The 15,541-nt window shown below is 37.9% G+C and overlaps 1 long non-coding RNA gene across 1 annotated transcript; it reads right to left on the bottom strand.

Annotated features, from left to right (window-relative positions):
- Positions 1-2,994: 2,994 nt before the first annotated feature.
- LOC130628865 (uncharacterized) lies at positions 2,995-15,310 on the bottom strand. Its single transcript, XR_008981868.1, has 3 exons — positions 11,021-15,310; positions 10,573-10,889; positions 2,995-10,352 (listed from the first exon to the last, which is right to left on the bottom strand). It is a non-coding gene; the product is annotated as an uncharacterized LOC130628865 (long non-coding RNA).
- Positions 15,311-15,541: the final 231 nt, after the last annotated feature.

Genomic DNA, 15,541 nt, shown 5'->3' with positions numbered 1-15,541 from the left:
AAAGACTCAGGAAAGATGCACCTATCTACTGAGTCATTAAAACAGTGACTCAACTGCTTAACAAAAACATTTGCGTGAGCTTTGAGAAGATCTGCAGGTATGTCTCCCTCTGGACAAGCCTTGCCACTTTTTAAAGAACCAATATAAAGTTTTAATTTTTCAACAGAAACATGACAGAATTTCATTTCGTCCATGTCAGCACTTTTGGAGAATTTTGATTTGATATTTTTTATGCTCGGATGTTCTTTGAAACTTTAAATAATTGCATCAACCTCGGTACGAGAGCAATCATCAGCTGTTCCTGGATTGTTTTCAGGGATGTTGTTTACATTCAGTGATCTTGTGATATTTACGAAATAATCATTCATGACGTTTGCAATTTCAACTTTATTTCGTAAAACAGCATCATCTTCGACTAACGAAGTTATATTTTCCTTGATTGCTTTCTTGGAGAAATTTGGTTTCACGATTTTCCAAAATGCTTTGTTGTCTCGAACTTTCGACACGTCAAGTTTTCTGTAATAATTCTTTCTTGCATCTCTGACAATCTTTGCACACTTATTCCTTTGAATTCGAAAAGAGTTCCAATTTTCAGCAGTTGGATTCGAATTATATACGTTTCTTTTTCTACTTCTTATCATAATTTCTTTGCGTACTCTCTTCGTAATAAATGGTGCATGATTGTTTCTAACCATCTTTTGCTTCACTGGCATATGTTTTTCAATTACATTCTTAAAAGCTGTATCGAGGTTTGCGAAATTCACTTCCTGTAACTCCATTGACTTAGTAAGGTCTTTTTGGAATTCGGATTTATTGAAGTTTTTTATAGACCTGTACTTTATAATGCGGGGTTTCTTTTTTGGCATCTCCGCTTTTATAACAGTCACAGTGAGTTTGTGCCAATCGGACAGTCCTGTCTCTATTGCACAGCTATTTGTGAACCTTTTCTTGTCAGAAACCCATATATGATCAATACAGGATGGGTTCGCAGGGTTCTTGTAACAAGTTGGTGAATCAATTAAGTTTGAAAGATTATAGTGAGTTTTTAAGATTGATAATTCGGATTCGTGGCTGTTGAAGTCGCCCATTATTATACAATTTTCGTAATGAAACGAATCTAGGACTTTACCAAGGTTTTCAAGAAAATAATCGCAGCGTTGATTGGGTGGTTTGTAAATGCCCAGTACGGGCCATTTTTGTGCACGAAGGATAACTTCGATCCCAACTATTTCGATATCTTCAGGTAAAGAAGGGAGTTTTATAGCATTACTAATTATTTCGCAATTAACATACAAAACCAATCCCCCGCCATTTTTGTTTCGGTCTCTTCGATAGGGACGTTTGAAACCATTTAAGGCAATTGAAGCATCGGTAAACGATTGATCAAGTTTCGATTCAGATATCAGCAGAATGTCCAAATGATCCTTGACAACCTCCTGTAAGGATAGTACTTTGCTTCTAAGTGAATTTATATTTAGATGTCCGATCAATAATTTTGTGGGGTGCAATTTTTTTATGTTTAATAGCGCGCAATCGTCAGCCACTATAATTTGTTGTTCTGACGAAACGTTGGATCCATGCTCGACTTGTCAGTATTTTTCTAAATGTCCGGTGAGGTTTATAATTAGATTTTTTGTCCCTTGTTTGTTTAAATGAAGCTTACTGGCATTGAGATGATTACACGTGATGTTGTTATGCTGTATAAAGCCAATGTTTCGTTGAATACATAATTCACGTAAAAAACTGTTTACATAACCCGCCTTCATTTTCAATTTATCATCCCTCGTTATTATTTCAGAAACTGAAACAATCATGTTTTTTCCCGTAATAACTTCAGTTGTCATATTTACAATTTTTGAAGCAATATTTTTAGGAGTTTCGTTAGACGGTAAATCGTTCGTTCCAATATGAATAATTAAATGATCAGGATTAACTTCGTCCAGCGTTGGTTTCAAATAATTTACCATGTGCGCCGTTTTTGCACCAGAAAATGACTTGACAATTATTTTTTGCTTTGATGTCAATTTGTTGTTAATTTTCCAGTGTGAGACATGCTTTAACATGCTATCTCCCACAATACAAGTTACGCTGTTTGATTCGGCAGGAATGGTTTCATCGCCTGTAGTTCTGCAAGCTTCATGATTCGTAATGGTCGGAAGGTTGTTATAGCCAGCAAGTTTTTCTAATCTATCTTTTAACGACTTTTGGTTTTTTTTCCATATAATAAATTTTCTTTTCTGTGCATTTCTAATTTCAAATAGCTGTTTAGATAATGATTGTTTTCTCTCACTGTTCTTAGCTGAAGAAAATGATGATTGGTGTATAGAAATGTTGTTTATTTCTGTATCAAGAGAATTTTCGATAGAGTCATTAAGAGGATCATCAGACGTGTTTGTAGCAATACAAATTGGTGATAAGTTTGATAAAGAAGACGATGATCGATCTTTTGAATCTATGATAAATTGATCATCTGGGACTGACGCAATTTTTGAATAGTCTGTGAACTTGCGTGAGTTTGTATCTGTAGAGGAAATTAACCCCGTCACGGAACAATGATTTTCCAGTTTAAAATGTTCGAAACATTTCATGTAAATTTCCATACAGTTCGTCATTTCCCGTAACTGAGATTTTAAAACAATATTTTCCTCTTTGAGGTCATGAATACATGTTTCCAAATACTTCCATTTTTCGCAGTGTTGAGATTCTCTAAGTTTTTGTATGTCTTTAGTGATACTCAACTGAAACTTTTCGAACATACTTCTTAAATCAAAATTCTCACCATTTACATCAACTTCGATGGTTTCATCTTCAGGTAGTACAATGCCATCTCTTTCAATATTTGAATTCAAATTTTCGGTATTAGAGCATTCATGATCCAAGCTACTCACGGAGCGAGTAATAATACGTCTTCCCACCGCCATTTTTTTGTGCTGAAATGTAGATTTCAAAAATGGGCTTAAAAATGAGTTTTTAGACTTTTTATTTTTAGATATCGAACTCATGTGCCTCCAAAAAAACATCTGTACCTTATAATGAACATGGTAACCTTACAATGACCATGCTACCTCACATTGAAAAATTGAGCTATAAAAACTACATATCTGCTTTACAATGAATATGTTTAGCTTACAGTGTACCCTACAATGGATATCTCTACCTTGCAATGAACATGTCTACTTTACAATGAACATTGTTGCTTTACAGTGAAGAAGCCTACCTTACACGGAGCATGTCTATCCTACAATGACTTTGTCTACGTTACAATGAACATGTGTACCTTATAATGAGAATGTACACCGTACAATGAACATGCTAACCTTACTATGACCATATATACCTCGCAATGAACAAGTGTCTCTTACAATGAACAAATGTGCATTACAATGAACATGTTTACGTTACAGTGTGTCAGTCTACGTTACAGGGAGCAAGTTTGCCCCACAATTAAGATTTTTACCTTACAATGAGAAGGTGTAACTTACAATGAAGATATCTACCTTACAATGAACGTGGTTGCCTTACTTTGAACACGTCTTCCCTACAATAAACATGGTTACTGTACAGTGAACACGTATACCTAACATTAACCATGTACACCCGGCAATGAACATGTGTCCCTTAGAGTGAACAAGCCTACCGCACACGGAGCATGTCTGCCCTCCAATGACTTTGCCTCCCTTACAATGAACATGTGTACCTTACAATGAATATGTATACCTTATATTGAACATGGTTGCTTTACAGTGAACACGTGTTTCCCACAATGAACATGCTTAACTTACAGCGAACATGTGTACCTTACAATAAATATATTAACCTTAGACTGAACAATTACGCCTTACAATGAACACGCGTGCCTCACACTGAAAATGTCTACCATACAGGAAACATATCCACCCTCCAGTGAACATGTCTACTTTACAATGAACATTGTTGCTTTACAGTGAACAAGCCTACCTTACACGGCGCATGTCTATCCTACAACGACTTTGTCTACCTTACAATGAACATGTGTACATTACAATAAAAATGTGTACCCTACATTGAACATGGTTGCCTTACAGTGAACAGGCCTACCGTACACGGAGCATGTCTACCCTACAATGACTTTGTCTACCTTACAATGAACATGTGTACGTTACAATGAACATGGTTGCCCTACAGTGAACACGTGTTTGCTACAATGAACATGCCCAACTTACAGTGAACATGTGTACCTTACAATGAACATTCTTACCTTACAATGAACAATTACGCCATACAATGAACATGCATGCCTCACACTGAACATGTCTACCATACAGGAAATCTATCCACCCTACAGTGAACATGTCTACCTTACAATGAAAGTGGGTACCTTACAATGATCATATATACCCTACAATGAACACCTGTGCCTTACAATGATAATGTCTGGCTTTCAGTGAATAAGTTTACATTGCAGGGAACCTGTCCACCCTACAATGAAAATGTCTTCCTTTCAAGGAATATGTGTAACTTACAACGAACATGGTTACCTTACAATGACACTCTACCTTAGAATGAACAATTGCGTACAGTGTACTACTCTACGTTGCAGGGAGCAAGTCTTCCCTACAATGGATATCTCTACCTTACAATGAACATGTCTACTTTACAATGAAAATTGTTGTTTTACAGTGAACAATTGTACCTGACACGGAGCATGTCTATCCTACAGTGACTTCGTTTACCTTACATTAAACATGTGTACCTTACAATAAACATATATACCTTATATTGAAAATGTCTAACTTATAATGAACATTCTAACCTTACTATGACCATGTATGCCTGACAATGACCAAGTGACCCTTACAATGAACAAATGTGCCTTACAATGAACATGTTTATCTTACAGTGTGCCATTCTACGGAACAGCTATCAAGTCTGCCCTACAATGATGATTTTGACCTTAAAATGAGCATGTGTAGCTTACAATGAAGATATCTACCTTACAATGAACATGGTTGCCTTACTGTGAATACGCCTTCCCTACAATAAACATGGTTACCTTACAGTGAACACGTGTACCTAGCAATAACCATGTACACCCAGCAATGAACACGTATCCCTTACAGCGAACAAACCTACCGCACACGGAGCATGTCTGCCCTCCAATGACTTTGTCTCCCTTACAATGAACATGTGCACCTTACAATGAATATGTGTACCTTACATTGAACATGGTTGCTTCACAGTGAACACGTGTTTCCCACAATAAACATGCTTATCTTACAGCGAACATGTGTACCTTACAATGAACATATTAACCTTAGATTAAACAATTACGCCTTACAATGAACACGCGTGCCTCACACTGAACAAGTCTACCATACAGGAAACCTATCCACCCTACAGTGAATGTGTCTACCTTACAATGAACATGTCTACTTTACAATGAACATTGTTGCTTTACAATGAACATGTTTACCTTACAGTGTACCGGTCTACGTTACAGGCAGCAAGTCTACCCTACAATGATTATCTCTACCTCACAATGAACATGTCCACATTACAATGAATATGGTTGCCTTGCAGTGGACACGTGCGTTCTACAATGAACATGCCTACCTTACAGTGAACATGTGTACCTTTTATTGAACATGTTTACCTTAGAATAATCAATTACGCCTTACAATGAACATGCATGTCTTACACTGAACATGTCTACTATACAATGATGTATACCTTAATGTGAAAATGTGTACCTTATAATGAACATGTATACCCTCTAATGAACATGTCTACCTTACAATGTATAATTGACCCTTAAAGAGAACATATCTGTCTTAGAATGAACATGTCTATCTTATGGTGTACCGGTGTATGTTACAGGGAGCATGACTACCTTGCAATGAATATCTCTACCTTACAATGAAAATGGTTGCCTTGCAGTGAACAATTGTACCTAGCACACTCGGCAATGAACATGTGTCCCTCACAATAAACATGGTTACCTTACAGTGAACAAGCCATGGGTACACGGAGCATGTCTACCCAACAATGGCTTTGTGTGCCTTACAATGAACATGTGTACCTTAAAATGCACATGTGTCCCTTACAACGTACATGGTTACGTGACATTGAACTCATGTGCCTCCAAAAAAACATGTGTACCTTATAATGAACATGGTAACCTTACAATGACCATGTTAACTCACATTGAAAAATTGACCTATAAAAACTACATATCTGCCTTACAATGAATATGTTTAGCTTACAGTGTACCCTACAATGGATATCTCTACCTTGCAATGAACATGTCTACTTTACAATGAACATTGTTGCTTTACAGTGAAGAAGCCTACTTTACACGGAGCATGTCTATCCTACAATGACTTTGTCTACGTTACAATGAACATGTGTACCTTATAATGAGAATGTACACCGTACAATGAACATGCTAACCTTACTATGACCATATATACCTCACAATGCACAAGTGACCCTTACAATGAACAAATGTGCATTACAATGAACATGTTTACCTTACAGTATGTCAGTCTACGTTACAGGGAGCAAGTTTGCCACACAATTATGATTTCTACCTTACAATGAGCAGGTGTAACTTACAATGAAGATATCTACCTTACAATGAACGTGGTTGCCTTACTTTGAACACGTCTTCCCTAAAATAAACATGGTTACCTTGCAGTGAAAACGTGTAATTAACAATAATCATGTACACCTGGCAATAAACATGTGTCCCTTACAGTGAACAAGCCTACCGCACACGGAGCATGTATACCCTCCAATGACTTTCTGTACCTTACAATGAACATGTGTACATTTCAATGAATATGTGTACCTTACATTGAACCTGGTTGCTTTACTGTGAACACGTCTTCCCTACAATAAACATGGTTACCTTACAGTGAGCACGTGTACCTAACAATAACCATGTACACCAGGCAATGAACACGTGTTCTTACCGTGAACAAACCTACCTTACATGGAGCATGTCTGTCCTACAATGACTCTGTCTACCTTACATTAAACATGTGTACCTTACAATGAAAATATGTACCTTATAATGAACATGTGTACCTTACATGGAACATGGTTGCCTTACAGTGAGCACGTGTTCACCACAATGAACATGCTTATCTTACCGTGAACATGTGTACCTTACATTAAACATATTGACCTTAGAATGAACAGTTACGCCTTAAAATGAACATGCGTGCCTCACACTAAACATGTATACCGTACAGGAAACCTATCCGCTTTACAGTGAACATGTCCACCTTATAATGAAATTGGGTACCTTACAATGAACATAAATACCCTACAATTAACACTTGTGCCTTACAATGATAATGTCTGGCTTTCAGTGAACCAGTTCACCTTACAGGGAACCTGTCCACCTTACAATAAACATGTCTACATTACAATGAAAATGTGTATTTTGCAATGTTCCTGTCTACCTACATGTGTACCTGATAGTGAACATGTGTAACTTACAGTGACCCATTCTACCTTAAAGGGAACTTGTCAACCCTACAATGAACATTTCTGCCTTACAACGAATATGTGCACCTTACAATAAACATGGTAACTTTACAATGACCATGTTACCTTACATTGAAAAATTGACCTATAAAAACTACATATCTTCTTTACAATGGACATGTTTAGCTTACAGTGTACTAGTCTACCTTACAGGGAGCAAATGTACAATACAATGGATATCTCTACCTTGCAATGAACGTGTCTGCTGTAAAATAAACATTGTTGCTTTACAGTGAACAAGCCTGCCTTACACGGAGCATGTCTACCCTCCAATGACTTTGTCTACCTTACAATGAACATGTGTACCTTACAATGAATATGTGTGCCTTGCAATGTTCCTGTCTACCTACATGTGTACCTGATAATGAACATGTGTAACTTACAGTGACCCAGTCTACATACAGCGAACCTGACAACCCTACAATAAACGAGTCTACCTTACAAGGAGTATGTGTACCTTACAATGAACATGGTAACCTTACAATGACCATGTTACCTCACAATGAGAAACTGACGTATAACAACTATATATCTGCCTTACAATGAGCATGTTTACCTTACAAGAATATCTTTATCTTACAGTGTACCAGTCTACGTTACAGGGAGCAAGTCTACCCTAGAATGGATATCTCTACCTTACAATGATCAAGTCTACTTTACAATGATTATTGTTGCCTTACAGTAAACAGGCCTACCTTACACGAGCATGTCTATCCTACAGTGGCTTTGTCTACCTTACATTGAACATGTGTACTTTACAATTAATATATGTACTTTATAATGAAAGTGTGTACCTTAAAATGAACATGCTATCCTTACTATGACCATGTATACCTCACAATGAACAAGTAACCCTCACAATGAACAAATGTGCCTGACAATGAACATGTTTTTCTTACAGTGTGGCAGTCTACGTAACAGGGAGCAAGTCTGCCCTAAATGCTCTACCTTACAATGAAGATATCTACCTTACAATGAACATGGTTGCCCTACTGTGAACACGTCTTTCCTACAATAAACATGGTTACCTCACAGTGAACACGTGTACCAAACAATAACCAATTGCACCCGGCAATGAACATGTGTCCCTTACAGTGAACAAGCCTACCGTACACGGAGCATGTCTACCCTCCAATGACTTTGTCTACCTTACAATGAACATGTGTACCTTACAATGAATATGTGTGCCTTACATTGAAAATGGTTGCTTTACAGTAAACACGTGTTTCCCACAATGAACGTGCTTATCTTACAGTGAACATGTGTACCTTACAATGAACATTAACCTTAGAATGAACAATTACGCCTTACAATGAACAATTACGCCATACAATGAACATGCATGCCTCACACTGAACATGTCTACCACACAAGAAACCTATCCACTCTGCAGTGAACATGTCTGCCTGACAATGAAAATGGGTACCTTACAATGAACAAGTATAACCTTCAATGAACACTTGTGCCTTACAATGTTACCTAACCCTAATCCTAACCCTAACCGTAACCCTAACCCTAACCCTTGCCTTCAGCAACCTGTCCACCCTACAATGAACATGTCCACCTGACAATGAAAAATTGAACCTGAAAATGAACATATCTGCTTTACAATGAACATGTATACCTTACAGTGTACCGGTCTACGTTACAGGCGGCAAGTCTACCCTACAATGATTATCTCTACCTCACAATGAACATGTCCACATTACAATGAACATGGTTGACTTACAGTGAACACGTGCTTTCTACAATGAACATGCCTACCTTACAGTAAACATGTGTACCTTACAATGAACATGTTTACCTTAGAATAAACAATTACGCCTTACAATGAACAATTACGCCATACAAGGAACATGCATGCCTCACACTGAACATGTCTACCATACAGGAAACCTATCCACCCTACAGTGAACATGTCTACCTTACAATGAAAGTGGGTACCTTACAATGATCATATATACCCTACAATGAACACCTGTGCCTTACAATGATAATGTCTGGCTTTCAGTGAATAAGTTTACATTGCAGGGAACCTGTCCACCCTACAATGAACATGTCTACCTTACAAGGAATATGTGTAACTTACAACAAACATGGTTACCTTACAATGACACTCTACCTTAGAATGAACAATTGCGTACAGTGTACTACTCTACGTTGCAGGGAGCAAGTCTTCCCTGCAATGGATATCTCTACCTTACAATGAACATGTCTACTTTACAATGAAAATTGTTGTTTTACAGTGAACAATCGTACCTGACACGGAGCATGTCTATCCTACAGTGACTTCGTTTACCTTACATTGAACATGTGTACCTTACAATGAATATGTGTACCTTACATTGAACATGGTTGCTTCACAGTGAACACGTGTTTCCCACAATAAACATGCTTATCTTACAGTGAACATGTCTACTTTACAATGAACATTGTTGCTTTACAGTGAAAAAGCCTACCTTACACGGCGCATGTCTATCCTACAACGACTTTGTCTACCTTACAATGAATATGTGTACATTACAATAAATATGTGTACCCTACATTGAACATGTTTGCCTTACAGTGAACAAGCCTACCGTACACGGAGCATGTCTACCCTACAATGACTTTGTCTACCTTACAATGAACATGTGTACGTTACAATGAACATGGTTGCCTTACAGTGAACACGTGTTTGCTACAATGAACATGCCCAACTTACAGTGAACATGTCTACTTTACAATGAAAATTGTTGTTTTACAGTGAACAATCGTACCTGACACGGAGCATGTCTATCCTACAGTGACTTCGTTTACCTTACATTGAACATGTGTACCTTACAATGAAGATATCTACCTTACAATGACCATGGTTGCCTTACTGTGAATACACCTTCCCTACAATATACATGGTTACCTTACAGTGAACACGTGTACCTAACAATAACCATGTACACCCAGCAATGAACACGTATCCCTTACAGTAAACAAACCTACCGCACACGGAGCATGTCTGCCCTCCAATGACTTTGTCTCCCTTACAATGAACATGTGTACCTTACAATGAATATGTGTACCTTACATTGAACATGGTTGCTTCACAGTGAACACGTGTTTCCCACAATAAACATGCTTATCTTACAGCGAACATGTGTACCTTACAATGAACATATTAATCTTAGATTAAACAATTACGCCTTACAATGAACACGCGTGCCTCACACTGAACAAGTCTACCATACAATCATGTATACCTTAATGTGAAAATGTGTACCTTATAATGAACATGTGTACCTTAAAATGCACATGTGTCCCTTACAACGAACATGGTTACGTGATATCGAACTCATGTGCCTCCAAAAAAACATCTGTACCTTATAATGAACATGGTAACCTAACAATGACCATGCTACCTCACATTGAAAAATTGAGCTATAAAAACTACATATCTGCTTTACAATGAATATGTTTAGCTTACAGTGTACCCTACAATGGATATCTCTACCTTGCAATGAACATGTCTACTTTACAATGAACATTGTTGCTTTACAGTGAAGAAGCCTACCTTACACGGAGCATGTCTATCCTACAATGACTTTGTCTACGTTACAATGAACATGTGTACCTTATAATGAGAATGTTTACCGTACAATGAACATGCTAACCTTACTATGACCATATATACCTCGCAATGAACAAGTGTCTCTTACAATGAACAAATGTGCATTACAATGAACATGTTTACGTTACAGTGTGTCAGTCTACGTTACAGGGAGCAAGTTTGCCCCACAATTAAGATTTCTACCTTACAATGAGAAGGTGTAACTTACAATGAAGATATCTACCTTACAATGAACGTAGTTGCCTTACTTTGAACACGTTTTCCCTACAATAAACATGGTTACTGTACAGTGAACACGTATACCTAACATTAACCATGTACACCCGGCAATGAACATGTGTCCCTTAGAGTGAACAAGCCTACCGCACACGGAGCATGTCTGCCCTCCAATGACTTTGCCTCCCTTACAATGAACATGTGTACCTTACAATGAATATGTATACCTTATATTGAACATGGTTGCTTTACAGTGAACACGTGTTTCCCACAATGAACATGCTTAACTTACAGCGAACATGTGTACCTTACAATAAAAATATTAACCTTAGACTGAACAATTACGCCTTACAATGAACACGCGTGCCTCACACTGAACAAGTCTACCATACAGGAAACCTATCCACCCTACAATGATTATCTCTACCTCACAATGAACATGTCCACATTACAATGAATATGGTTGCCTTGCAGTGGACACGTGCGTTCTACAATGAACATGCCTACCTTACAGTGAACATGTGTACCTTTTAATGAACATGTTTACCTTAGAATAATCAATTACGCCTTACAATGAACATGCATGTCTTACACTAAACATGTCGACTATACAATGATGTATACCTTAATGTGAAAATGTGTACCTTATAATGAACATGTATACCCTCCAATGAACATGTCTACCTTACAATGAATAATTGACCCTTAAAGAGAACATATCTGTCTTAGAATGAACATGTCTATCTTATGGTGTACCGGTGTATGTTACAGGGAGCATGACTACCTTGCAATGAATATCTCTACCTTACAATGAACATGGTTGCCTTGCAGTGAACAATTGTACCTAGCAATGAACATGCACACTCGGCAATGAACATGTGTCCCTCACAATAAACATGGTTACCTTACAGTGAACAAGCCATGGGTACACGGAGCATGTCTACCCAACAATGGCTTTGGGTGCCTTACAATGAACATGTGTACCTTAAAATGCACATGTGTCCCTTACAACGTACATGGTTACGTGACATTGAACTCATGTGCCTCCAAAAAAACATGTGTACCTTATAATGAACATGGTAACCTTACAATGACCATGTTAACTCACATTGAAAAATTGACCTATAAAAACTACATATCTGCCTTACAATGAATATGTTTAGCTTACAGTGTACCCTACAATGGATATCTCTACCTTGCAATGAACATGTCTACTTTACCATGAACATTGTTGCTTTACAGTGAAGAAGCCTACTTTACACGGAGCATGTCTATCCTACAATGACTTTGTCTACGTTACAATGAACATGTGTACCTTATAATGAGAATGTACACCGTACAATGAACATGCTAACCTTACTATGACCATATATACCTCACAATGCACAAGTGACCCTTACAATGAACAAATGTGCATTACAATGAACATGTTTACCTTACAGTATGTCAGTCTACGTTACAGGGAGCAAGTTTGCCACACAATTATGATTTCTACCTTACAATGAGCAGGTGTAACTTACAATGAAGATATCTACCTTACAATGAACGTGGTTGCCTTACTTTGAACACGTCTTCCCTAAAATAAACATGGTTACCTTGCAGTGAAAACGTGTAATTAACAATAATCATGTACACCTGGCAATAAACATGTGTCCCTTACAGTGAACAAGCCTACCGCACACGGAGCATGTATACCCTCCAATGACTTTCTGTACCTTACAATGAACATGTGTATATTTCAATGAATATGTGTACCTTACATTGAACATGGTTGCTTTACTGTGAACACGTGTTTCCCACAATGAACATGCTTATCTTACAGTGAACATGTGTACCTTACAATGAACATATTAACCTTAGAATGAACAAATACGCCTTACAATGAGCACGCATGCCTCACACTGAACATGTCTACCAAACAGGAAATCTATTCAGCCTAAAGTGAACATGTCTAACTTACAATGAACATGTCCACTTTACAATGAACATTGTTGCTTTACAGTGAACAAGCCTACCTTACACGGCGCATGTCTATCCTACAACGACTTTGTCTACCTTACAATGAACATGTGTACATTACAAAAAAAATGTGTACCCTACATTGAACATGGTTGCCTTACAGTGAACAAGCCTACCGTACACGGAGCATGTCTACCCTACAATGACTTTGTCTACCTTACAATGAACATGTGTACGTTACAATGAACATGGTTGTCTTACAGTGAACACGTGTTTGCTACAATGAACATGCCCAACTTACAGTGAACATGTGTACCTTACAATGAACATTCTTACCTTACAATGAACAATTACGCCATACAATGAACATGCATGCCTCACACTGAACATGTCTACCATACAGGAAACCTATCCACCCTACGGTGAACATGTCTACCTTACAATGAAAGTGGGTACCTTACAATGATCATATATACCCTACAATGAACACCTGTGCCTTACAATGATAATGTCTGGCTTTCAGTGAATAAGTTTACATTGCAGGGAACCTGTCCACCCTACAATGAACATGTCAACCTTACAAGGAATATGTGTAACTTACAACGAACATGATTACCTTACAATGACACTCTACCTTAGGAAGAACAATTGCGTACAGTGTACTACTCTACGTTGCAGGGAGCAAGTCTTCCCTACAATGGATATCTCTACCTTACAATGAACATGTCTACTTTACAATGAAAATTGTTGTTTTACAGTGAACAATCGTACCTGACACGGAGCATGTCTATCCTACAGTGACTTCGTTTACCTTACATTGAACATGTGTACCTTACAATGAACATATATACCTTATAATGAAAATGTCTAACTTATAATGAACATGCTAACCTTACTATGACCATGTATACCTGACAATGACCAAGTGACCCTTACAATGAACAAATGTGCCTTACAATGAACATGTTTATCTTACAGTGTGCCATTCTACGGAACAGCTATCAAGTCTGCCCTACAATGATGATTTTTACGTTACAATGAGCATGTGTACCTTACAATGAAGATATCTACCTTACAATGAACATGGTTGCCTTACTGTGAATACGCCTTTCCTACAATGAACATGGTTACCTTACAGTGAACACGTGTACCTAACAATAACCATGTACACCCAGCAATAAACACGTATCCCTTACAGTGAACAAACCTACTGCACACGGAGCATGTCTGCCCTCCAATGACTTTGTCTCCTTTACATTGAACATGTGTACCTTGCAATGAATATGTGTACCTTACATTGAACATGGTTGCTTCACAGTGAACACGTGTTTCCCACAATAAACATGCTTATCTTACAGCGAACATGTGTACCTTACAATGAACATATTAACCTTAGATTAAACAATTACGCCTTACAATGAACACACGTGCCTCAAACTGAACAAGTCTACCATACAGGAAACCCATCCACCCTACAGTGAATGTGTCTACCTTACAATGAACATGTCTACTTTACAATGAACATTGTTGCTTTACACTGAACATGTTTACCTTACAGTGTACCGGTCTACGTTGCAGGGAGCATGTCTACTCTACAATGAATATCTCTACCTTGCAATGAACATGTCTACCTTACAATGAACATGGTTGGCTTACAGTGGACACGTGTTTTCTACAATGAACATGCCTACCTTACATTGAACATATGTACCTTACAATGAACATGTTTGCCTTAGAATGAACAATTACGCCTTACAATGAACATGCATGTCTCACACTGAACATGTCTACCATACAATCATGTATACCTTAATGTGAAAATGTGTACCTTACAATGAACATGGTAACCTTACAATGAACATGGACACTCACCATGAACATGTGACGCTTACAATGGACATATGTTCCCTACAATGAACATGTTTACCCTTACAGAGAACCAGTCCACGTTGCAAGGAGCCTGTGTACCCTACATTGAATATCTGTTCTACATTAGAACACGTGTCAATAGAATTCACCAAGGCTGAACGCAATATGTTCACGAAAAAGTTCGCGCGAATAGGGCGGGGAGAGGAGGGCCGCGACTGGAAAGTGTTCGATGACCAGTCGGCGACCGTGTAGTCAGTCAGTGAGGGAATCTCGTTCCTGTTCGCCACGTGCATAACCTTCTAGCAGCTTGTTTTGTTGTCAATGTTTTATCAGCGTTTGTTCCTTCTATCATCTTCTTGT

This window comes from Hydractinia symbiolongicarpus, chromosome 15 (assembly GCF_029227915.1).
Source record: "Hydractinia symbiolongicarpus strain clone_291-10 chromosome 15, HSymV2.1, whole genome shotgun sequence".
Classification (NCBI taxonomy): domain Eukaryota; kingdom Metazoa; phylum Cnidaria; class Hydrozoa; order Anthoathecata; family Hydractiniidae; genus Hydractinia; species Hydractinia symbiolongicarpus.
The sequence above is the reverse complement of the archived record's forward strand: the minus strand, read 5'-3'. Positions and strand labels throughout refer to the sequence as shown.